A 27435-nucleotide genomic window follows, 5' to 3' on the forward strand; every position below is an offset into this window, starting at 1 on the left:
TGAGGGGTGGGGGGCGGGGGAGGGTAGTGAGTGCAGCTTCTAATAGGGCCAGAAAGAGAGAGAAACTGGAGAGACTTGACTTCAGGAGCCTAAATAAAGAAGTCGGTGCCCAGGAGGTTCCAGGCACCCTGGCTGGGTAGCCGGCAATCCTGAGAAGCGAGGGTGAGCAGTTCCCTGTTTGGGAGCCTGGCCTTGCTGCAGATAGACTGCTGTTTACTGAGCACCTACTAGGGGCCTGGCCCTGAGAGTGCTGCTGTCGCGGCAGGACTCACTTAATCCCCTCATCTGCCAGAGGAGACAGAGGCTCAGAGGGTTCCCTTGCCTTAGTTCAGACAGCTAGAAAGTGGCCCAGCAGAAGATGGAACGGGAAATGCAGGCCTTGCTCTGTGACCTGAGATTGTCACCATTGTTCCCCTTGCTTACCACCTGACCCGGTGGTGTCATAAGCCTGTAGCCCCCACCTTGACCAATACATGTGTTTCCTAGTGAAAGTTGGGTGCCAGGTTGTCCCCCGTCCCCCTCTTCCCATGGGCCACTTGGGCATTTGTATCCTGCCCACCAGAGACCTACATGCTGGCTGCCTGGCAGCCTGATTCCTTATCTGGTGCTCGGGGACCCGGGCCAGCCTGTCCCACTCATATTACCTTCAACATTAGCCCAACCACGCCCTCAATGACAGTCCTTTCTCATAGTATGTCTGAAGCTGCCATGCCTCAACTTTTTAAATCATCGTGCTTCTCTTTACTAATGAGTTTGAACATCTCTTATTAGGCATTTAGGCCTGTCTCCTTTAGGCTCCACCTTTGGGCATTTTTCTATCAGACCTCTGTCCATATTGTTGAGAGTTTCAGTATGTTCTCGATCATAACCACTTGTCAATTGCGTGTGCAACTGTGTGCAAAGGTGTGCAAATGCTTGTGCTTGTCAATTGTGCCGTGTGCCCCGTCTGCTGTCTTTGCCTGTGGCATCCTGCATCAGCTGGAATCCTTCATTTTGATGCAGGCAGATCCATCATTTTTTCTCCCTTCTGTCTGGCCCTTTTTGAGTCTTTTGGAGTAGAATCTATCTTGGACACAAAGATGCCTTCTTATGCTTTCTTTGATTGGCTTTGTTATTGTAACGTTCACATCTAAAGCTTTAGTCCATCTGGAGCCCACCTTTTGAAAGGCTTAAGGGAGAGATTGTGAATTTTTATCTACACTAGACCACTCCTCGCTGTGCGCTGTCGGCTGATTCATGCACCGTACGGCATCACAAATTCTCCATCGAAAACTTGAGAAGAGGGGCATTGTCCAGACCTCATTCCCAGCTCCTTCCTGTCCCCAGTCTCACTACCAGAAGCTGCTGTGTCTGAGCATCGTCTCTCTGTTTTGTAGGAAATCACAATGAACACAAAGTAAGCAAATCCAAGAGGACAGAGAGTGTCCTGGTACAGATGCTTTCTAGAGGTAATGCTCTCAGGGGCCTATTTCCCAGGAGCTCTGTGAAGCCTTTGCCTCATGGAGGATGGATGAAGCCTGCCTTCCACTTCATCCTTTACCCAGTGTTGAGTCTCAGGCTTGGTTTTCAAGTCAGGACTCCTCCCACCGCCCTTTGCTGCAGCATCCCAGCCAGCATGCAGACTCCCAGGGAACTTTGTTGGTAGCGATCTCTCTGCCAGTGGTGACTTCTCTTCCTTCCACCCTTCCCTATCCTATCTCTGCCCCATCCACACATCTATTTAAAAAAATATAGATGTGTTGCATCTGCCAGGGTTCTTTGGAGGTAAGCAACAAAAAAGGACTCTGGAAAATCTTTTCGTAACAGAAAATATTCATTTCCAAGATTTAGGATAGGTCCCAGAAGTTGAGAGACACTGAACTACTAGGCCTTAGAGAAACGGGACCTGGGGAATGGGCTTCTAGTTACCAGGAAGTAAGGAGAAGTTAGAACAACTTGGTGCCGACTAGAGTGACCTCAAGTCACTCTATCATGCCTGAAATTCTCAGGAAAGAGTATCTGATTGGCCCAGCTTGAGTTCCTTGCCCAACTCATGACCAAATCAGGTCAGGTACCAGGAGTGCGTGTCCACTAAGACTGCATGAGGAGGGGAAAGCTGGAGCCCAGAGGAAAATTTGGTGCAGACACCAGCACCCTTGGTGCACACTTTACCCCAGACACAGCCTGGATGGATGCTAGAGACTATGGGATGAACCCTGCAGTTCCTGCTGAAAGAACTCATAGCCCAGTGGAGGGGGGCTGGTTAAATAGAAATACCCTCTTCTCCTTGAAACAGGGTAAAGAGTGCCATGACAAAGGTGTCCCTGAGATCCAAGGAAGGGACTCCTGGATTCAGGCTGGGCATTAGAGAAGGCTTCCTGGAGGAAGTGATGCTGAACTGAGCCATCACAGATCTGTAGAAGCAGGTTGGGTGAAGATGAGAAAGGGTGTTCTGGGCAGAGGGGGCATACAACATGAGTAAAAGCAGGGAAGTGCTTGAAATAGAAACAGAGGGGGCCTGGAATGTTCCACGGGGGTTCTTGGGGCCCGTATAGGGCAACAACAGTGGCTGGCAAAATCTAGAATGCAAGTGGGAAGGGACTTTCATGCTTCTAATCTAGCTTGAGAGCTTCTCGGTGTCCTGGAGGGCTGGGGTTTCTGCTTAAGACATCAACACGATAGTCCCAACAAGCTAAATCGATCCGTGGGGTCAAATCCCTCGCAAGTGTGTACCAGGTACTATGTATAAGAAGAAAAGCTCCAGGTGGAGGCAGGTTCATCCAAATGACCCATCTTCTTCTGGTACCCAGGAGAGGATCTGCAAGGTACCACTCTAGGGGCAACATGTCTCAGGCCTCTTCTCCTGGCTGTTAACACCACAGGTCACATGGGAAACACTAATCCAGACCAACTGGGTCCTGTGATGGGGGAAACTGAGGCCCAGCAAGGGGAAATTCTCAGCCACAATCTGTCCTTGTCTGGAGCTTGAGTCTTGTTGAGCTCACGGAGGGTCAAGGTAGAGCAATCAATTTTTGAGTGGAAAAAAATAACTGTTTGGTTTCATTTGAAAACCACATTGTTACCCCCTCCACGTCTACTAGGGTGGCTGTAATCAACAAATGAGGACAAGTGTTGGTGAGGATGTAGAAAAATCCAAACCCTTGTGATTATTGGTGGGAATGTAAGATGATGCAGCCACTCTAGAAAAAATTTCTCAAAAGTTTAAGTACAGAAACATAGTAGGACCCAGCATCTACACTGCTTGGTATGCACCCAAGAGAAAGAAAAACAGATGTCTATACAAAACTTGTACATACGTGTTCACAGCAACATGATTCACCATAGGCAAGAGATGGAAACATCCTAATGTCCATCAATTGATAAATGAATGAATGAACAAAATGTATAAGGTACACACATGGACTTCCCTTGTGGCTCAGCTGGTAAAGAACCCACCTGCAATGCGGGAGACCTGGGTTTGATCCCTGGGTTGGGAAGAAGGGAAAGGCTACCCACTCCAGTATTCTGTATTCTGGCCTGGAGAATTCCAGGGACTGTATAGTCCATGGGGTTGCAAAGAGTCAGACACAATTGAGTGACACTTTCACTTTCTTTTTTTTTTTCAAGATACATGCACATAGTCATGCAATGGAATATTATTCAGCCAGAAAAAAGAATAAAGCACTGATACATACTATATGGGAATGAACTTGTAACCTTGATGCTACATGAAGGAACCCAGACATAGAAGAACAAATATGGTGTGACTCCATTTATACAAATCATCTAAAAGAGGCAAATCCATAGAAACAGAAGGCAGATGAGTGGTTGCCAAGAGGTGGGAGAAAATGGGGGAGAGACTGGTTAATGAGTACAGGATTTCCCTTTGGGGTGATGGAAATGTTCTGAAACCAGTAGTGGTTTTGGCTGCACAAAACAGTGAAATCACTCAGTGTCACCGAGTCACACACTTGAAAATAGTTAACTTAAAGCTATGGTGAATTTCACTTTAGTAACAGTAATAACACATTGCTTATGTCTAATAACATTAGAACATTTGTATTGGTTAGAGACGAGATGGTGTGATAACCCAGCACCTGCTCTCAGCCCCATTTTAAACCCTTGACAGCAACCTGATCATGGAGTTCACATTGTTGTTCCCATATTGCAGATGGGAAAACTGAGGGCTAAAGGGCATACAAGGAAGCATGGAGCTGGGATTTGAACCCAAGCCATCTGGCTCCAGAGTCCATGTGAGAAAGCACAACGGAGAAGCCTCTTGGGTCACGGGACTGGACTCAGTGCCAGGGGAACCAGGGTGTGAACCCAGCACTCTCTGCCTTCAGATCAGGCCCATAAACTCTCAGATCCTCGACATCACACCCCTTGAGTGGGGTAGGTGTGCCTGTTGCTGCCAGTGGGGCGGAGAGATTGAGGTCCTGTGAGGGGACCACTTGGCATGATCACACCCACTCTCCTCACAGGTGCATCTCTTAGGCTTTGGCATGCTTGAAACAACATTTTGGTAGCCTCCAATCCCATCCTCAAGGGTTCTCTAAGCAATCTCCATCAGTGACAGGACTGCGCCTTTCATTTTTGCTAAGGGCTCTTCTCCCAGGGACAGGCCAGTGTAATTACCATCTTGGCCCCCTGCTGCATGGTGGGCAGTCACTGGATTCTTTTATGAATCCTGCAGGAGATGGATGGATAGGGAGGCCAAACCCCAAAGTGGATTTATAAGTGCAGATCAGGGATAAAGGTAAGGGAGTGGAGAGTGGCCCAGATAAATTGCTAAATCTGGCTCCCAGAGGGAGGATTTGTAGCATCTGTCAGGCTACATGCTGGAAGCATCTGTGTGGACCACTTGGACCTGAGCATCTCTCTCAAGCCACTGATGGAATTCTGTTTTGGCCACTGAACATTTCTGGGGATGGTGGACTGGTAATCGTGGGGGCCTAGCATAGTATGTATAGTCAGAGAAGCCAGTGTAGTCCCAGGAATGTGCCATTTTCTTTAACACAAAATGTTTGTTTTTCCATCTTGTGGGCATGAAGGCTTTCCTCCAAAATATTTCCTTCAAAATATATGTAGCTCACCCATAAAAAGTACTTTTTGTCAGAAAGGAAGGATGAAACCCCTGTCTACTGGATCTCTGCCTCCTGGCACGCTCTGTTCCAGGCAGGCCCATGAGATTAACACATCCATCTGGGAAGTGGTTATTTTTACAGGTGGTAACCTGAGGCTGGGGTGGTGGTGGGTTTTCCTGTGCGGGGTCACAAGGAGAGTTGGGGTAGAATCAGGAAAGTGACCCACTCTGAGTCTGAAGAGTGAGTTCCTTCCACTCTACCAAGGCTTCCCTGCCTGGGGCTCAGAGATGACTAGAATTGTGGGCCTGGGGGTTGGCCAATCCCTATTTCCTTTGTGTGGATGGGTGATACGTTTCACATATGACAGCCCTACTGTTCTGTGGTTTTATTTGATACTCTTAGCCAATAGGAGCAAAATTATTTTAAAGGCTCTGGGACTGGAGGGAAAAAATGCTGTAAAGGGCATTATTGGGATGACTGGTGAAATTTGAATAAAGACCATGGATTAGATAATAATATGGTGCCAATGCTAAAATCTCTGACTTTGATAACTGCAGTTGGTAATTATGTAAGAGAATGTCCTTGTTCCTGGGAAATGCACACAGAAGCACTCAGGGGTTGTTTCCATTATTTGTTATCATTTGATAGAACAGAAGCCTAAGATGGCAATGATTGATTACATCTCATGATCCTGTGGGTTGGCCAGACTCAGCCGGGTGGTTCTTCTGCTCACGTGGTTGCCTTCAGCTGGAAGCTTGGCTGGGCCAACACAATCCAGATGGCCTCACCCTCCCCACATGGTCTCTCCCCGTCCACAGACTAGTCTGAGCTTTTTTATATGATGGCTGGGCCCCAGTTCTTTTAAGTCCTGGAAACCAGGAGACCCCACCCAGAGATAATGATCTGTGGTCCTCAGGGGCTTGAATGCCACAGGCCATCCCTGGGCACGGCTCCACTTAGGGTGACCCCCAGGGATACCTGCTACCGGCTGAACAGGAGGGTCTTGTAGTTATAGTTGCCCACGGCCTGGTTCTTGGCCACCTTAAGGTCTTGAAGGGGAACTCTCTTTCTACCATTCCTGGAGGTGGCATCTCTTTTCTGATGGATGACCTCTTGTTCAGACAAATTCTATTTCAAACGAACAACACTGACAATCCATTTCCAAACCATAAAAGTGACTTGAGTTCCCTTTTCTGCAGGAAGAGAAGCTGTAAATCCTGATGAAATGGGTGTATTGGGGGGCATTTTGTCTTTGTGGAAAACCTGAAGGTCACACAAAGACTTGGATTCCAATTCTGTTTCCATCACTTTTATTGCTGGGTGGGCAACTCAACCTCTCTGAGCCTCAGTTTCTTCAGCTGTAAAATGGGAAGAATAATTTCCATAAAGTGGTTTTGTGTGAGAATGACCTGAAATGATAGAGTTCAGGTTCCCAGCACCGTGCTCATCACTGCCAAACTGGGAAACGGACCCCCAGTCATACGGGTGTGCCCGGGACTGAGGGGCTCCTGGGACTCTAAGACCAGGATGGCGGAGATGAGTTGGTCACCCTACATGGCAGGTCTCCTCCCCTTCCCTTCTCTGTGCCTTGGTTTCCCCAGCGTGCAAATACAAGCAGGACTTTAGCCTTGTGCTGCCGTCACAGCATTGAATGGATGAAGAAGGCATTTGTTACATAAACTCAAAGCCAGCCTCCCTGGAGACTTGGTGGTAGAGAATCCACGTGCCAATGCTGGAGACATGGGTTCGATCCCTGGTCCAGGAAGATCCCACATGCCATGGAGCAATTAAGCCTGTGTGCCACAACTACTGAGCCTGTACTCTAGACCCCAGGAGCCACAACTACCGAGCCCATGTCCTGCAACTACTGAAGCTTGTGCGCCCTAGAGCCTGTGTTCTGCAACAAGAGAAGCTACTGTAATGAGAACTATCACAACTAGATAGTAGCCCCCTCTTGCTACAACCAGAGAAAAGCCTGCAGTGAAAACCCAGTACAGCCAAAGATAAATAAATAAAAATTTATATATATATGTATACATAAATAAAACAGATGCCTGCACATGCATAGGTGGGTGTGCGTATGGGGTGGACATGCACAAGGGGCAGGCCCAGCTCTGTAGGAAGGAAGCCACATGGCCAGAGTCCTGCTTTGGGTCCCACTGTCCCTGTCACTGGAGCTGTATAACCTTCTGCCCCTGGAGCCAACCCCCCAGGGTCTCAGTACTTCCTGGTGTCACGTGAGGACAGCATAGGAGGTCTCATGTAGCTTGGGGAAGAGATTGACCTCTTACTGAGCAGGAGAGAGGGGCTACCTAGCGGTGGTGGTTGATGGTTTATTTCCTTTCTCATTTTTTTCCACTCCAGAGCCTGGGAAGTGGTGCCTGTCTACTGAAGCTTGTGCACCCTAGAGCCTGTGTTCCGCAACAAGAGAAGCTACCATAATGAGAAGACCGCGCATCACACCTAGATAGTAGCCTTGCAGTTCCAGGCGTTTCTCTCTAGTGGGGCTGGATGGGAATGGAGGGACCGTGCCAGCGAGCCAGGTTCATCTAGTAGGGAGGACGAGAGAGGAGGGCCACCCTTTCTGATGTGCCCGGTTCATTGCTAAAACTGAGGAACTCCTGGGAAAACTGGGGCTGTAGGTCACCCTATTTGATGCCCTGCTCCAGCCTTAGTCCCTTACCTGTGAAATGGGGACAGGAGCACCTTATTCTTTCTGTCCATTCAGATGCCTTAACAGGTGGATACCTGAGACCAGGTGGCTTAGAAACAGGAAACATTTATTCCTCGGTTCTGGAGGATGGGGGTCTGATATCATAGCACCGGCAGGTTCATGTCTAGGGAGAGCCTGCTCCCTCACACACAGCCATCTTCTCACATGATGTCATGTGGTAGAAGGGATGAGGGAGCTCTCTGGGGTCTCCTTTATTAGGCAGTAATGCCATTCATGAGGGCTCAGCCCCAAGTGCCCACCTCCTAATACCATCACATTGGAGATTAGGGTTTTGGGGATTTTGTGGGGGACACACATTCAGAGTGAAAAAGCTGGCTTAAAACTCAACATTCAAAAAGACTAAGATCATGGCATCTGGTTCCATCACTTCATGGCAAATAGATGGGGGAAAAGTGGAAACAGTGACAGATTTTCTTTTCTTAGGCTCCAAAATCACTGCAGATGGTGACCACAGCCATGAAATTAAAAGACACTTGCTCCTTGGAAAGAAGGCTCTGACAAATCTAGACAGCATATTAAAAAGCAGAGACATCACTTTGCTGACAAAGGTCCATCTAGTCAAAGCTGTGGTTTTTCCAGTAGTCATGTATGGATATGAGAGTTGGACCATAAAGAAGGCTAGGAACAGAAGAAATGATGCTTTCAAATTGTGGTCTGGAGAAGACTGTTTAGAGTCCCTTGGACTGCAAGGAGATCAAACCGGTCAATCTGAAAGGAAATCAACCCTGAATATTCATTGGAAGGATGGATGCTGAAGCTGAAGCACCAATACTTTAGCCATCTGATGCAAAGAGCTGACTCATTGGAAAAGACCCTGATGCTGGGAAAGATTGAGGGCAGGAGGAGAAGAGGGTGACAGAGGATGAGATGGCTAGATGACATCACTGACTTAATGGACATGAGTTTGAGCAAACTCTGGGAGATAGTGAAGGACAGAGAAGCCTAGCATGCTGCAGTTCATGGGGTCGCAAAGAGTCAGAAACAACTCAGTGACTGAACAACAACAACAACAGATTCAGATCCCAGCATCCCCCCAGCTCAGCCTTCCTTGGATGAACATTAATTGATTCCTTGCTGTGTGCCAGCCTAGCACTGGTCTCTGAGAATTTGTGAATGAACAAGATAGACCTGGCCCAGGATGGAGTAGATACAGACGGCCCGTGTGAAAGCAAAGAGGCAAGCTGGTGACGATAGGGTAGAGTGGGCTCTGTGGCAGAAAGGACTTGGGAGGGGCTGGGAGGAGCCTGTGGATCAGAGGAGGCCTCTGTGAGGAGATGAACATGAGCTGGGGGCCAGAAGAAGCCCATTTCAGCCAGAGGCCCTGAGCAAGAACACAGCAAATGCAAATGCCCTGAGGCCGGAACAAGTGTGTCTGGCTTGCAGAGATAAGGGTGGAGATTAACGCCAGAGAGGCGGGCAGGGGCAGCATGTGAACTAGGTTCAAATCCTAGTCCTGCCTCTCACGAGCTAGGTGACCTCGCTTAACCTTTCTGTATCCCCACTCCAAAATGGGTCTGAGAGGACTTTCCCTGGTGGTCCAGCGGCTAAGACTCTGAGCTCCCAATGCAGGGGGCCTGGATTCAATCCCTGGTCAGGGAACTAGACCCCTCTAAGAGTTTGCATGCCTGAACTAAGACCCAGCACAGACAAATACATAAAGAAATATTTAAAACAAAACCCTGAAGTGGATCTGTGCATGGGAGATGAAAGGATGGGCTGAGGCAGGCCTTGAGGGGTCCATAGCACTGATCAAAGAGGCAGAAGGGCCAGACTAGTAAAGCTAAGGGGCCCAGAGCCTGGGGCAAGGCTGCCTGTGTTCAAACCCCAGGCCCCACTTCCTGATCTATCACCGAAGGTCTCAGTGATTCAAGAGTAATAATAACCATCATATGGGGTTGTTGGGAGGATGGAGTGGATCAGCACATGGCAGTTAGCACAGGGCCTCGTAAGGGCTGCTGTCCCTGCTGTCATTGCAGGAAACAATCGCCCACCTTAGGTCCTTGCACCCCCAGCAGGGCCATACAGCGGCTGTGTGACCTGGCCCAGTCATTTGACCTCTCTGAGCATCAGATTTCCATTCATCATAATCGCTTAGTCATCTGTGTCTCCCCTGTTCCTGGAGGCCGTGGAGCAGCCTAGTCCGAGGCCAGGACATGGTGGGGGCTGGTTGCCTGCCCGCCACCTGCCCACATGTAGTCTGAAGGTAGATGCTTCTTCTTCTCTCCATCTCCAGGGCCCGCTGTCCAGAAAACCTGACCTGTCCGTGCATCCGAGAAGCAGCGCGATGTGGTGTGAAGGGCCTTAGTGTGAGAGGACTAGGAACCCAGGTGCCAATTCTAGCTCCTCCTTTCTCTAGGAGCTTGGGCAGGAGTTTCAACCTCTCTGAGCCTTAGTACCTGATGGGAATATTGGTCCCACAGAGCCAGGATGAGGGTCAAACCAGATGTTAGGGGCTGCAGCCTTTGTCTCCTCCTTCCCCATTTCCACTAAGCTGCTCTCCATCACCCCATTGCACCTCCCAACACAGACACCCAACATGTGAGATTCTGTTGGCTTCCCCTCTGGCAAGCCTGTCCCACTTGAGTTGACTGCAATCAGCATTTGGCTAAGACCATCTCAGGAAGCTGGCTTGGGGCTGGATGGGGTGTAAGGAACGGGTAACCAGGGCTAAGAAGAAAGCCAGGTGGGGCCCAGACACCCAGCTGTTGTCTTTGAGGCCAAGCTTCTTCCCTCTCCTGGCTCCCCAAGGGGGTTCTTGGATTCTGAAGGTCAAGCTGGCAATTCCAACAAGGCCATACACCTGCCCCTTGGCCCCAACCTCCTGAAGCCAGACAGAGCCTTGGAGGACAGACCTGAAGTCACACCTTAACGTGGCCACTTTCAAGCTCGGTGACTTTGGCAAGTTACTCAGCTTCCTTTCTCTACAACTCCAAACTCTGATTTCAGTCTCTTGCTTGCCGAGGTATCGTCCCAATAACAAACTGAGGAAAGGAAAGAAAAGAGAAAAGAAAAGAAATTATTCCTGGGACAGGTGGAGAGAGTACAAATTCAACCCGTCACCAGTTATGTGCTTGGGCAAGTTATGTGCTGAGGCTCAGCCTCTCTGGGATCAGTTTTCTTATCTGTAAAATGGGTGTAAGATATTTATTTCTCGGGTATTACATCTCATCAAATAACATGACACATGTAAAGCATTTAGTCTAGTTCCTTGCATATGGTTGATGCTCCCCCCCAAAAAAATTTTATTGTCATCATCATCACCATCATCACTATCGTTACTATTATCATCTTTGCCATCATCTCCACTATCATCACTGTTAGCATCCTCAGCAGCATCTTCATTATCATAATCATAATCATCTTTGTCATCACCGTCACCATCATATCATTGTCGTCATCACTGACATCACTGTCACTATCACCACTGTCAGTGTTATTAATAGCATCATCTTCATTACCATCACCATCGTCATCATCACCACCACCACCACCAGCAGCAAATGGGCTGTGGGTGTCCCCACATGACAGGTCTGCTTGGTGAGTCTGTTGGATGGCTTTCGGATTTGAAGCTGATTTTCTCTGACTTGTGGTAGTCCAAACTAGCACCCTGGCATTCTTTCCACTGTTTATTGTTTTAGAAAACAAACCAGAAAATTGCTTTCTTCCCAATATGGTTTTCAAATACCCAGCATCAGGATTTTCCACTGGCATCTTGGAATGTTCTCATCAGAAATCTTCAAGGCATGATCCTTGAGGCTGGGAGCTTTGCCCAAGGACTGTCTGGGAAAGGAGTTTCTAACACTAATATCTGCTCATGCCCAGTTCTTTCCAGCTAACAAAGGACTTTCAAACCATCCTAACCAACATTACAAGGGTCTTGGGAGGGGAAGGGTATGAGGAGGGTGTATTGGCCTGCTCAGGCTGTCGTTAACAAAACGTCACAGACAGTTGAAGACTTCAACAACACATATTTATTTTCTGGAGGCTGGAAGTTCATGAATGAGATGCTAGCAAGTCTCTGATGAGAGCTCTCTTCTCGGCTTGTAGACGACTTCCTTCTCACTGTGTCCTCACAAGGCCTTTTCTCTGTGCCTACTGGGAGAGGGGGCCATAGGGGCGAAACTTCTGGTTTCTCTTCCTCTTCTTAAAAGGATCCCAGTCCTATCAGATTAGGGCCCCACCCTTATGTTTTCATTTAACCTTAATTACTTTCATAAAGGGCTTCCCAGGTGTCGCAGTGGTAAAGAATCTGCTTGCCAGTGTAGGAGACGCAAGAGATGCAGGTTCGATCCTTAGGTCAGGAAGATCTCCTGGAGTAGGAAATGGCAACCCACTCCAGTGTTTTTGCCTGGAAAATTCCATGGACAGAGGAGCCTGGTGAGCTACAGTCCATGGAGTTGCAAAGAGTCAGATACAACTGAGTGACTGACCATACCTCCACAAATATCCTGTCTTCATAGACAGTCACAGTGGCGTTTGGGCCCTCCACATAGGAATTCTGGGAGACACAGTTCGTTACATAACAGAAGAGAAGATATATTTATAAAAAGCCTACTACATGCCTGTCACTGTATCAAGATGTTTCATAGACATTGTTTCATTTGAGTTTGGAGACAAGCCTGCAAGACAGGTAATATAATCCTTGTTTTAAGGATGAGGAAATTGAGACTCCGAGAAGATAGCAACTGGCTCAAAAATCACACAGCAAGGCCTGGGGTTCTAACTCAACTTTACCTGACTTTAAATACCATATTCTTTTTTTTTTTTTCATATCAGTGGTTCTCAAAGAATGGCCCACAAACATCTAGGGGTACCCTGAGGTCTCCAAGGTAACAACTATGTTCATGTTATTGTTGTTTAGTCGCTACGTTCTGTCCAACTCTTTTGCGACCCCATGGACTGTAGCCCACCAGGCAACTCTGTCCATGGGATTTCCTAGGCAAAAATACTGGAGTGGGTTGCCATTTCTTTCTCCAGAGGATCTTTCCAACCCAGGGATCGAACCCTCATCTCCTTGCATTGCATGCAGAGTCTCTACCACTGAGCCACCAGTGAAGCCCCCAACTATGTTCATGCTATAATGCTAGTAGTAGTATTAGTAATACTAATACTATATGGTATTTTAATATTAATATTATGACTAATCTAAGTGGGGGTTCCCTGTGCTGACATTTTACTGATGTTGCAATGTCAGTGATGAGCAAACCTGATTCCTCAACTGGAACAGAAGCACTGGTCCCAAATTCTACTATAGTCATTATACTGTTCACCACTATGTGCTTTTTAGTGAAAAATAAAATAAGATTCTTTAATTTCCCTAAATCTCAACCTTCAAGTACACATCTTTTTAATATTCTGTGTGACAAAATTGGGAAGTATACACAAAGCGCTTCATTTGTAGACTGAACTATGACTGCTGCCTTGAGGAAAAGCAACTTCAGTTGTCTGGGTTTGAGCTGAACTAGCTGCTTTTTTCAAGAAGCACCATTTTAAGTTGAAAGACTGACAAGTTAACCATGGCCCTGTGGACTTGGATTGCGGGCACGTATTTTTTGAAAATGAATAAAGTGAGCTTTTCACTTCAGGATCAACAATGAACAGTGTTTGTTGCCAGTGAGAAGATCTGAGCTTTTGAGAAAATTAAGAATTTGGGAAAACTAGATTCTACTATTGTGAGCTTGATTACTGAGAGACTCTTTTTCATCATGGTGGTACAATTGAAGTTGGTGTGAGACGAATGAATGAGATTTTTTGATGTTATATCATTTAACATGTCAACATTTGGAAGATCTCAGAAGTCAGTGATCCAGCATTTTATAAATGACCAATGCAGGGAGTTTCAAAATCACACCTAGGTAAAATGATCTGTTCAAAGGGCCAGATAGACCAATGGATGTTAATATAACAAAACTCCAAAAGTTCATCAATGTGTTTTCATATTTCACAGCACAACTAGCTGTTAAAATACTATCTATTTGTCAAGTTTTGTGTGGTATCAAGAAATTAGCTGAAACGTCTATTAAAATATTCCTCCCTTTTCTAACTATGTGTGAGGCCAGATTTTCTTCATATATTGCAAGCAAACAACCTACTGCAACAAGTTGAATGAAGAAGCAGCTATGAGAATTCAGCTTCTGTTAAACCAGACAGTAAGCAGATTGGCAGAAGTATAAGACAATGCCACTCTTTTCTCTGATTGAGCTTTTTGAAAATTAAAAGTATGTTATTCATGTTAATAAATGCAAGAGATTTGCTATTTTTAAATAAATCAATACTCTAAAACATTTTCGGTTTTAATTTCTGAATGTCAGTAGATGCACAAAGGCTTTGTGATATGTGCTCAATAATTCTTAAGAAGGCAAAGGGATTCTGAGACCAAAATGTTTGCACACTGCTGCTCATACCATTTTGGGGTTAAGAAAATTGAAGCTCAGAGAGATTAGGCAATTTGGCTGAGGTCACAGAGCTAGAAAATCTCCCAACATCGTGGACCCTGTTGAGGTCCTCCAGCTGCTGGAAGACAGACTATGGTTGTAAGCCTCCTTGGGAACCTCCTGGGCTGAAGAAAACTCAACCTGGACTTGGGTCAGATGGAGGAGTTGAAAGTCACACTTCTTTCTGGGGTCAGCTTCCATCAGTGCCAGACCAAGGGGGCCAGGGAGGGGAAGGATTGGCCGGGGCAGCTCTGGCTTCTGTGAGGCTTGGATGGAGGTGTGGAAGGAGAGGAGGTTGGGGAGGGACCAGGAAGCCACAGACAACCCTGATGTGGGTGGAGGAATTTAGACCTGATCTAGTGGTGATGCTGCTATGCAGCCTTCATCAGGATCACAGCTGGTCTCCACGTGGGTTTGAGAAAGTTCAGGGTGGAGGACAGAGCCCCTACATCAATGCAGAAAAGCAGAGTTGAGCTTACAATTCTAGGTCTTCTTACCTTCATTCAAAGTGCCACGAGAATTGTGAAACGAGCACTGTAACATGCTTATGTGTCGGGGGCGGGGCGGGGGGGGGGGCGGTTATTACGATCCGAACCTCTATCTTCAGGGGCAGAAGTCTACGCAGCCACTCTGGGGCCCACGGTTCCCCTCCAGGACCATTCAGTCACAGGTTCACGCAACTCTGCTTGCACACCTCCAGGGCCGGTGAGCTCACTACCTTATGAGATGGCGCCCCGCTTTACTGTCTGTTCTCCTGCGGAGGTTGGGCTCTTCCCTTTGCTGAGGGACTTTCCCTTTGTTTCTCTCTTGTTTTTATTGCAGCCCACTTCCCCTCCAGACTTGCCGTCTTCCTGACTTTCTTTCCATATGTTTTGCCATTTTGCACTGCCTGCTTCCTCCTTTCCTCTGTTCCCCACGCCCCCCCCCCACCCCCGCCTACACAGCTAAGCCCTGAGCCTCATCCCCTCACCTCTCCCAGGGCCCTTCTGTGTGCCAGCCATGGGGACACACGGGTTCATCGGATCAGTTCTTCACCCACCAAGCTCATGGTCCAGGGGGGCCAGTGTCACGTGGTCCCACGATCCACAGATGGTATATGGTGTGCAAGGGGTTAGGGAGGGGTAAGACACCACTGATAAATGTTTCCTAACAGCAAGGCTGGGGAATCACAGCCTGAACACGGAATTTAAACCCAGGTCTGCCCAAGTGGGACCAAATCTCCTCTCTCCCACCTCCAGCTGTGCACACAGCTGACTTCATCTTTCACAGCCTCAGTTTCCTTATCTGGAAAATGGGCCTAGTATTTTCCACCTCTCTAATCCATTGTGAGGATGAAAGCAAATGCTGTGCCTGAGCCCCTGGCACACAGTAGGTGCACAGGACCGGTGACTTGGGGTCCTACTGTCCCCCCTCAGTGGGCCCTCAGAGCTGCCCTTGCGTTCCAGGAACACGCCGGCAGGTCGGATTAGGGACATATGTTAGCAACTTTCCAGTCAGCAGAGGTCTGCCCAGCAATTGGCCCTGCCAAACTCTGGGCTCCCCTTAACTGATTTGGACACAGGCAACGGCCGCAGCACAGACCCTGCAGGCTCCTCCCATAGCCCCCGCCTCCCCGGTGCCCAGCGAGGAGCCACAGCCCTCCAGGGACGCGGCCAGGCTAAGCAAGGCAGACGGATGCAGGCCTGGATGGCTGATCGGGGAGGCAAGCCCCGCTGCTGTTTACTTAAATGCCAGAGTTGTTAGCCTGTTCCTATCAGTAGTTCCCTGGGGGCCGGGGGAGGGCTGCTCTCCACCATCTGAGAGGCAGTACCTGGGCTTCAGTAGCAGACACACCTGGATTTGAGCCTCAAGCTCCCAGATGGTGCTAGTTGTAAAGAACCCGCCTGTCAATGCAGGAGACGTAAGAGACGTGGGTTTGATCCCTGGGTCAGGAAGATCCCCTGGAGGAGGGCATGGCAACCCACTCCAGTATTCTTGCCTGGAGAATCCCATGGACAGAGGAGCCTGGTGGGCTACCGTCCATGGGGTGGCAAAGAGTCGGACTTGACCGAAGTGACTAGCACGCACTTCTAGCTCTAGTCCTCGGGGCAAATAGTGTCACCCCTCTGAACCTCAGTTTCCTCTTGGTAAAATGGGAGTAAGATGACCCACATCCCTTAAGGTTGTGGTGAGGATGAAATGAGATAAAAGACTCCAAGAGTTGTACACATGATGATTGGGGAAATGTTACTATGGTCGTTTCCTACCGAGACCAATGCCAGGGTCAGAGCTGGTGAGAATCAGACCTCCTGCGTGCACAGGAAACAATAAACACAGGGCAGGTGCTACAAAAGCACGCCCAGAGGCAAGGTGGATAGAGCGCAGTGAGCGGCCTGCAGAGAGCCTGGCAGGTCAGAGGCCTCAGCACACACTCCCTGACTAGAGAAAGAAGGGGCCACCCAGGAGCACCCGGGCTTCACTCTCAACTGGGTGAAGACTGAGAGGCCGCTGGGCTCTGTGGGGCGCCGCGGCGAGGTTCAGAGTAAGGGAACCTCTCCTGCAGCCAGGGCAGTCCAAAGACAAAACGACCCCTCCACTGGGAGTGAGCTCCCCGTCACGGTGGGTGTGCAAGTCTGGTTGGCAGAACTGTGGGCGGAGATGTTGTAAGGGGAGCTTTGCATCTGTGGTGTCCAAGGTTCTTCCCAACCAGAGGGTCTCTGATTCTAGGAGAAGATTTCTTTTCCAACTCCAGCATCTGCAGTGGTCTGATGGTGGTCTCAGGTGATGGCAAACAACCTCCACACTTGAGTTGATTAACGTGATGGAAGTTTATTTCTTAGCCGAATAACAGCCCAATGCAGGTGCTTGCCACAGCCTTCCTCTGGGAGGTGACTTAGGCGCCGGGCTCCTTTCATCCTGTGGCTCCACTATTCCTCGCGCCTCTGAATTCTTTGCTGGATCCTCTGTGTATGGTTAGACAATAAGGGGAAGGAAAGAATGAAAGATTGCATGGAAGGCTTTTATGAACCAGCCTTGGAAATGGTGCACCTAATATCTCCCCATGTTCTATTGCTCTGTGTCATGCTCCCTGCTGGCTCAGATGGTAAAGAATCCACCTGCAATGCAGGAGACCCAGGTTCCATCCCTGAGTCAGGAAGATCCCCTGGAGAAGGAAATGGCAACCCACTCCAGTATTCTCACCTGGAAAATCCCATGGACAGAGGAGCCTGGTGGGCTACAGTCCATGCGGTCTCAGAGAGCCAGACACGACTAAGTCACTAAGCGTGAGCACGGTCTATTGGCCAGAACTGCAAGGCGGTCTGGGAAATGTAGTCCAGTTGCGTGTGCAGGAGGAAGAGGAACTGGGTGTGGAGAGTTGCCGGCTTAGTCACTGACATAGGACACAGGGGGCCCGCTCATTCACTGATTCTAAGAACAGTAAGCACTTACTATGTGCCAAGCCCTGCTATGGGATATACACATGGATCAGACACAGTCCTGGTCTCCAGGAGTCCACAGCCTCAAGTTCACAGCCAGGATTTATCAGGCAGCTGTAGCCATATAGTTTGGCGGGGATGTTGGCTGCCCTTCATCAGATAACACCACCAGAGTATATGAAACAGGACCCTTGCCCCCACATCTCTAAATTAAAGAGAACACTGCTTACCTCAAAGAATAATACATGCCAAGCTCTTAGCATAGCACAAGGTGAGCCCTCTAAAAATGGGAGTGAATCTCCTAACCCAACTCTCAAATGCTCAGAGTCAGGAGGTGCTGGGGATCACAGTGGTGGCATTCCAGGCACCCCAGTGGGGTGGGGGGATGATCTGATCCCTGACAGAGGAGCCTGGCTGCTCTCAAATCCTCATATGCAGTGGGACAAGCAGAGCCTCCCAACCTGGGCTCGGTTCACTTCAAGGGAATGCCTGAAGCAGGCGTGTGTTTCCTCAATTCCCCAGCGTGACAGCCTCCGTGGAAATAACATCAGGGGAGTTTTTCTCTCCTTCCCTGAGGCAAAGCAAAAAGAACTACACCCCCTGCAGTTTTATGAAACAGATGCCAGGATGGGAAACTAAGGATCAGAGAGGTTGAACAACTTTCCTGCAGTCACAGAGCTGGGTGGAAAAGCAGGGATTCCAGAGCCTACGTCAGACTGCTTAATAACCCGGCTCTCGGGACATGAGGACAAAATTTGCAGGGGAGGCCCTAGTTTAAACTCAGCCTCCTTGTAAGCAAGAGCTGAGTTCTCTGAAAATAGGGGTAATGAAAATGTCTTCAAAGAGAGCAGTTCAATGAGAGACACTGTGTATAAGATCTGGGTCCTGGGCTGGAAGTCAGCAACACCAAACTGGATGTGTGGTGATTAACAACACAGACTCTGAGAAGCAGGCTCCACTGCTGAGAGGCTGTAGCTCATTGGGAAAATCACTTACCTTCTGTGTGCCTCAGTTTGCTCATCTGTTGAAAGGGGATGATAAAATACCCAGTAAACGCCTGTGAGTGTGATATTTGTTATCATTTGTGCACTTATAAGATGGATTCCTGATTGTTTGTTAAGTTACCTGATCTTTGTAACTGGATAAGAAGCTGTGTTTATTTCTTTTTCATTTTTTATAAAATTTTATTACTTTTTTTTTTGGAAAAGCAAGCCATTGTTTTTATTGCTCAAGAGAGTGACAGAAGAAAATGTTTCATTTTTTGTGAGGCCCTTTTAATTGAAATGTAGTTGTTACTATTTTTTTAACACCAAAAACATTTTGTATTGGGGTACAGCCCAATACTGTGATAGTTTAAGGTGATCAGAGATGGGACTCAGCCTGCATATACATATATCCACTCTAAAATTTAAAAAAAGAAACTTTAGACAGTGTGTTCAGTAATGTTGATCAATAAAGCATTCCTTGTAACAACTTTTTTAAAAAGCTAGACAATGTGTTCAGTAACATTCATCAATAAATGATTCCTTGTAACAACTTAAAAAAAAAAAAAGATGTGTCAAGCTAGACTTTTGCCTTTTTCTTTCCTTAGGGACTAGGAAAAGCCTCCTCATTTTAGTGCTGAGGAGTGTGTGTCGAACTGAAAGGAGACTGAGTCTAGGCAGCCGGCTGCCTTCGTTTTACAGATGGGGAAACTGAGGTCTGCAGAAGGGAAAGGTTTGCCCAGTAACTCCAGCTCACTCTGAGTCCTAGCGCCCAGTCCTGTGTGTCTTTCCCTCCACTTATTGTTTCAGGAAGTGGCACCAGGCTCTGGTTAACTTGTCCGACGGAAAGAGCAGAGACCCAGACGCAGCAGTCCCCGAGTCATGATTGGAAAGCCGCGTTGGTATCTGGCTGTTGCCGGGCTTTGCCTTTTTCTGGAACTTGACTCCCCTCCCCCTCCGTCTGCCCTACCACACGCTCATCCCATCTCAGACCGAGGCACCTACCTCGGGCATTTGTAGTCACAGCGCCTCTGCAGCAGCAGGGGGTCCCAGGTGGCACATTTCAATCCCACAGCTGTTTATTAGGCGCCAGGCCCTGAAGCAGGGGGATTTGATGGTAAATGGAACAGGCATGGGTTCTGCCCTCACCATCAAATACGAAGACAGATGCTAAGCAAATCATCACAATCGGGCTGAAGGCTGTGTGACCTTGAGCAAGTTATGTGACTCTCCTGAGCCTCGTTTCTCTATCTGTAACATGGAACGAATGACAGCTATTTAAATCCCAGAGTTGACATGAGGAAGAAATGAGATAGGGAATGATAGCAGCTAACACCTTAGTGGAAGTTCTAGAAAGTGGAGTTCTTCTCCCTTGGAGAAACACTGCACTTGAATTTCTAAGGCTCCTTGCATAGTTAGAGAAGAAGAGGTGTGTGGACCTGAGATGATCGTACCAAGGGAGGGAAGTCAGGGAGTTCAGTTCAGTCACTCAGTCGTGTCCGGCTCTTTGTGACCCCATGAACCGCAGCACGCCAGGCCTCCCTGTCCATCACCAACTCCCGGAGTTTACTCAAACTCACGTCCATTGAGTCGGTGATGCCATCCAACCATCTCATCCTCTGTTGTCCCCTTCTCCTGCCTTCAGCCTTTCCCAGCATCAGGGTCTTTTCCAATGAGTCAGTTCTTCACATCATGTGGCCAAAGTGTTAGAGCTTCCAATGAATATTCAGGACTGATCTCCTTTAGGATGGACTGGTTGGATCTCCTTGCAGTCCAAGGGACTCTCAAGAGTCTTCTCCAACACCACAGTTCAAAAGCATCAATTCTTCAGTGCTCAGGTTTCCTTATAGTCCAACTCTCACGTCCATACATGATTACTGGAAAAGTCATAGCTTCGACTAAATGGACCTTTGTCGGCAAGGTAATGTCAGACAGGAAAGTCAGACAGAGAAAAACAAATGTCGTATGATAAAACTTATTTGTGTAATCTACAAAAAAATGATAGAAATGAACTTATTTACAAAACAGAAACAGACTCCCAGACTTAGCAAACAATCTTATGGTTACCGAAGGGCAGGGAGGGATAAATTAAGAGTTTGGAATTAACAGATACATATGACTATATATACATTAGATAACCAACAAGGACCTACTGCATAGAATAGGAAACCTGTAATATCTTGTAATAACCTATAATGGAAAAGGATCTGGTATATATATATATATATATATATAAACTGAATCACTGTGTAATAACCTATAATGGAAAAGGATCTGAAAAAGAATATACATGTATGTACATGTAAACTGAATCACTTTGCTGTGTACCTGAAACTAACATAACATTGTAAATCAACTATACTCCAATAAAAAATTAAAATATATAAAAAAGAGAATGTTAAAAATAAATAGAAGAGCATGCACTGTGCCAGCCGGGCCAGTGTTCCCCCAGCTTGGTGATTCCATCAGTTCTGATTCCATCCAACTTGGTGATTCCATCAGTTGTGAGGAGTTGAAAGCAAAGGTTATTGGCGCATAATGCACCACTGAGCCTCTGTATTCTCCAGATAATCTACTTTATGTATCTGGTAAAATGGCATCAAATCAGAAACACACTTCCCAGAGATGTTGGAAATGCTTGGTCCTTTCTTTAGAGCATTTATGACTGCAATATCCCTGTGATTTGGCCACGTTTCCCGTGATTGATCCGGAGATCCAGAGAAGCATGGCTCTGCCATCACCTGGGGTCAGCGGTGGCCCTGCTCCACCCATGCAGGATGGGCATCTGTGGAGGCGCTTTTCTGAACCTCAATTCCTCATCTGTGGAAATGGGACCGATCCTATCTCTGGATCAACTGAATTACTGGCATGTAATTGAAACCTGAAGGAAACTGTGTTTCATAGACATATGTGCACTGCCTAGAACAGAGTGTAGAGCATAGGAGATGCTCATTAAACAGTTATTGAATGGATGGTGCATAGGAACTTGACAAATATTTGTTGAAAAGTGAAAGTGTTAGTCACTCAGTCATGTTCAACTCTTTGCGACCCTATGGACTGTAGCCCACCAGGCTTCTATGTCCATGGGAATTCTCCAGGAAAGAATACTGGAGTGGGTTGCCATTTCCTCCTCCAAGGGATCTTCCCAACCTTTTTATCATCTGACCCACCAGGGAAGCCCAATATTTGTTGAAGATAGAAAGACAAACATCGAGCAATTAAATTTAGGTACAAAAGTATGTCTTTCCATCCTTACAGCTTTCCTGGAATTCCTCCTTCCCCCTCCATTCCTCTCTTCCTTCCTTCCTTCTTCCTGTCTTCCTCACTCTTTTGTAGCTGAGACCTTGAAATGCAGAGAGGTTAATTGTGTGTCCAGGTTCATAGATCTAATTAGAGTCTGCCTCTGATGTTTGGGCCTGGTTTTGTCTGGCCCCATGTGCCTTATACTTTCCACTGTGTCTGGAAGTTTCTTAGAAGCCTCTGAAAGTACCAATTAGGAATGCACTGAATAGTAGCTTAAGCAATAAAGATGTGTATTTCTCTGCCAGCAGGAGCAGTGGGAGGTAGCTGTTCAGGGCTGGAGCAGCAACTGAACATTATAGCGTGGAACCAGGTCTTTCCATCCTCAGACAGCTTGCTTTTCTTCCTAATGTGTGCTGCTTTCTGGTCACAAATGGCTGCTGCAGCTCCAGGCATCACGACCAAGTTCAAGGCAGGAAAGAAAGGAAGGGAAGGAGCATTTCCTGAAGCAGTTTCTTTTTTTCATCAACAAAGAAAAAAGCTACCTAGAGATGGATACGTCAGCCGACTTCCCCTTCTGCCTTTGTTGGCTAGCTTGGTCACCTGGCCGACCCTAGCTTCAAGGGAGGCTGATAAATTGAGCGCCCAGCAAGGCTGCTGGGGTGGCTGGGGCTGGTCCAGATCACTTGTTGTCTCAGAGCGATGGGCTCACTGCTGCTCTGAACAAAGTCAGGGTTGGGAGAGTGAGGGGAGAGGAGGAGACTGTTGGGGAGACCAGACCAAGTGACCTCCTGCCTGGCAAGGGAGGAACCTGAATACAGGACGCTCCTCAAAGTCAGGTTCCAGGTATTATTACTGTACTGACTCTTTGATGCAATATGGCACAGGCAGGGCTTCTGGTAGGTGCCACACACAGAGGAAAGACAACTTACTATGATCCGCTGGCACAGAAGTCCCTAACCACACAGGGAGACAGAAACCCCTTCCTTGATGTGCTTGCAATAATTCTGATTACATCTCGGAGAGATGATAAAGTAAATGCTATGAATGGTCCTTGATTGTATCTTGGATTTACAAGATAAAACAAGCTCTGAAGGACATTATTGGGTTCACTGGGGGTGGGGGGGTGGGATTTGCATATGGATTATAAATTAGAAAATTAGAATTGAATTAAACTTAAATTTCCTGAGTGTGATAATCACAATTGTGGTTATGCTCTTGTTTTAGGAGATACATGCTGAAGCAGTTAGAGGTAATTCCATTGATGTTTGTAAACAGCTCGCCACAAAGTATATATGCATATATGCATCATACACTTACACATATACATATACACATATGCATAACTACATGTATATACACACACATATATACAATTATGTGCATAAATATACATATATATATATATATATATATATATATACATTATATATATAAACAGAGAGAGAAAGCAAATACAGCAAATGTTAATGTCTGGTAATCTAAATGAAGGGCATATGGATGTTCATTCATGCAACATTTTAAAAGATTTGAAATTTTTCAAAATGAAACGTCAGGAAAATAATAAATTAAAATTTTTCAAAGAGGAAATTTCCAGAAAAATATTAAAGGAATACACCATGTGTTAGCACAGATTACCCCAACATTCAAAACCTCTCCAGTGGTCTCCAAAGCCTCCATTTGGAGACCACCGATGTCGATTTAGAGGGTGTTTTTTCAGCATCAGTTATCCATAAGCTTCAATTCCCTCCTGTGTCAAATGGGATGCTTTTTACATCATCCTGGTATGGCCAGTACTGGCCTTCAGAGAATATGGTGAGAACTGTATGAAATAAGGCTCACAAGTTCTTGGCGCAGAAGCCAGATAACAAGGAAGCCTCACTGTGATGTATCTCACCAGTATCACAGTTGTGGCCCATAGTAGGGCTGTTGAAAACTGGATGTAGCTGATTCAGGCAGGTCATATTGCCAGGCTAGGGTGTCCTGGCTTGCCATGCTCCAGCTTTTGTTTCTTCCCATATCTCATAGCCTGGGAGAAGTCTCCTGGATGGGAGATCTCGAGACTGTAGCCACGAAAAGACATCCCCACCCAAAACACACACACACACACACACAGACACCCCTTATCTCGTTATCATTATTCCCTGAGAGCAATTTCTGGCATCTCTGGGCCCAGAGATCCTTGATGAGCAGAGTCCAGGGCTGGGAGAGGCAACCAAGCCTCCATACATCGGGATGGGCTAATTCCATTTTCCACTCCTTGCATCCATCAGAGTCCATGGAGCATACCCTGCCGCCGCCCACTCCCCCCTCCTCCAAACCCATCCAGTGTTCAGAGCCTCTAGGCTCTGCCGTGGGCCATGCTAATCCCATTACCCACAAATGAAGATGTAATCACAGCTCTTTCAGAGGGCTTCCAAGGCTGATCCCTCTTTGGAGAGAGAAAAGAAAGTGCAATTGTCCGAGCCACTGACTTCTGAAGCTCCTGCTGTGATGAGGGGACACAGAAATTATTCTGGCAGGCAGCCACTCTGCTGGGAAGGGGTGGAGGCAGCCTGAGTGTGGGGCAACGGCAGGGTGGGGGTGGACTGGGTGTGCCTGGGCCAAATTCCACACTTCCTCGACTGGACCTCCAACTCTCTGCGTCTCATTTGTGCATCTTCCAAACAGTGCTAAAGCATCTCGTTGGATCTGGTGGTTCGATAACTGTGGGTGGAGGTGAAAGATACCCAGATGTGAGGGCCCTGTTGATGTTAGCAGTATGTTAAGTTAGTAGTGGTAAACTTTACTGACTACTTACTGCTGCTGTTGTTTTTCAGTCGTTAAGTTGAGTCCCACTCTTTCGACCCCATGGACTGCAGCACGCCAGGCTCCTCTGTCCTCCACTATCTCCCTGAGTTTGATCAAATTAATGTCCATTGTGTTGGTGATGCTATCTAACCATCTCACCCTCTGTCTCCCCCTTCTCCTCCTGCCTTCCATCTTTCTCAGCATCAGGGTCTTTTCCAATGAGTCAGCTCTTCCCATCAGGTGGCCAAAGTATTGGAGTTTCAGTTTCAGCATCAGTCTTTCCAATGAAGACTCAGGGTTGATGTCCTTTAGGAGTCATCGGGTTGATCTCCTTGCAGTCCAAGGGACTCTGAAGAGTCTTCTCCAACACCACAATTCGAAACCATCAATTCTGCTGTGCTCAGTCTTCTTTATGGACCAACTCTCACATCCTTACACGACTGCTGGAAAAACCATAGCTTTGACTATAGGACCTTTGTCTGCAAAGTCAAAAAAGTCTCTGCTTTTTAACACGCCACGTGTCTAGGTTTGTCGTAGCTTTCCTTCCAAGGAGCACTTCCAAGTGTGTTTTAATTTCCTGGCTGCAGTGACCATCTGTAGCGACTTTGGAACCCAAGAAAATAAAGTCTGTCACTGCTTCCACATTTCCCCCCTCTATTTGCCATAAAGTGTTGGGACTGAGCACCTAATAAGTGCTCAGCCAGGTAAACTGGATGTGAGCGAGCACTGATTAGGTGCCATTTTTTGGATGCTATTGTCATTTCCATTTTAGAGACCAAGAAACTGAAGCATAAGAGAGCTCAAGTAACTTGTTCAAAGTCACAGAGCTGGACAGTGGTAGGCAAGCTCAAGGGCCAGTTAAAACAGGAACACAAAGCTTCTTCTTGAACCATTGTTGCTTTTGAACAGAAGCAGTGGTGTGTGGCTGACTTCAAAGAATCCTATCTTCCCTCAGGAACAAGGTCACCCTGCCCCTTGGCCATGCCCTCCTAGGTCCTGAGGTTCAAGAATCGACCCATAACTTGCAGTGAAAGATGCCCAGGCCTGGGTTCTTTGTGCGCCTCGCTGCCCTGCGGTGACGACAGTGACCGTCCTCACTGGGCGGGCGGAGGGCACTCTGTCCCAGGCACTGCCTTTTGTCCTTTGCACACAATAAGCAATCGGTGACACAATGGGGAACAGTTAACAACCTCTGTTAGCACTTGCTGGTTTCCATGGGGTAAGAGCTCCCGCCTCCCACCATGGCCAACATAGCATGGAACTGGGAAGGCATGGGCAGAGCTGGTGTCTCCAGTGAGGGTGTAGAAGAACCCTCCTAACTCCGTTCGTGGGGATGTAAACTGGTACAGCCACTGTGGAGAACAGTATGGATGTTCCTTAAAAAACTAAACACAGAGCCATCATGACCATGCACTCCCACTCCAGAGCATATATCCTGAGGAAACTGTAATTTGAAAAGATCCATGCACTCCAATGTCCACAACAGCACTGTTCATAATAGTCAAGATGTGCAAACAACCTAAATGAGCATTGACAGATGGAATACTACTGGCCATAAAAAGAGTGAAATAATGGCATTTGCAGTAACAGGGATGAACCTAAAGATTATCATACTAAGTGAAGTCAATTAGAAGAGAAAGACAAATACCATATGATATCGCAGTATCTAAAGTATACAGACTATGTGGAATCTAAAGTATGACAGAAATGAACTTACAAAACAGAAACAGACGCACAGCCATAGAAAACAAACTTACGGTTACCAGAGAGGAAAGGAGATGGGTGAGGGATAAATGAGGAGTTTTGAACTAGCAGATACAAGCGGCAATATAGATAGATAAACAGCTAAGCCCTGTCATATAGTACAGGGAACTATAATTTGTATCCTGTGCATGCGTGTGCTCAGTCACTTCAGCTGTGCCTCTTTGCGACCCCATGGACTGCAGCCCGCCAGGCTCCTCTGTCCATGGGATTTCTCAGGCAAGAATACTGGAGTGGGTTGCCATGCCCTCCTCCAAGGAATCTTCCCAACCCAGGGATCAAACTCAAATCTCCTGCACTGCAGGCAGATTCTTTACTTACTGAGCCACCTGGGAAGCCCTGTCCTGTAATAAACCATAAAGGAAAAGAACATGAAAAATAATATGTATATGTGTAACTGCAGCCATGAAATTAAAAGACGTTTACTCCTTGGAAGGAAAGTTATGACCAACCTAGACAGCATATTAAAAAGCAGAGATATTACTTTGCCAACAAAGGTCCATCTGGTCAAGGCTATGGTTTTTCCAGTGGTCATGTATGGATGTGAGAGTTGGACTGTGAAGAAAGCTGACTGCCGAAGAATTGATGCTTTTGAACTGTGGTGTTGGAGAAGGCTCTTGAGAGTCCCTTGGACTGCAAGGAGATCCAACCCATCTATCCTAAAGGAGATCAGTCCTGGGTGTTCATTGGAAGGACTGATGCTGAAGCTGAAACTCCAATACTTTGGCCACCTGATGGGAAGAGCTGACTCATTGGAAAAGACTCTGACGCTGGGAGGAATTGGGCGCAGGAGGAGAAGGGGACGACAGAAGATGAGATGGCTGGATGGCATCACCAACTCGATGGACATGAGTTTGAGTAAACTCCAGGAGTTGGTGATGGACAGGGAGGCCCGGCATGCTGTGACTCATGGGGTCGCAAAGAGCTGGACACGACTGAGCAACTGAACTGAACTGAACTGAACTGAATCAATTTACTGCATACCAGAAACTAACACAGCATTGTAAATCA

The sequence above is a fragment of the Odocoileus virginianus genome, chromosome 29 (genome assembly GCF_023699985.2).
Source record: "Odocoileus virginianus isolate 20LAN1187 ecotype Illinois chromosome 29, Ovbor_1.2, whole genome shotgun sequence".
Classification (NCBI taxonomy): domain Eukaryota; kingdom Metazoa; phylum Chordata; class Mammalia; order Artiodactyla; family Cervidae; genus Odocoileus; species Odocoileus virginianus.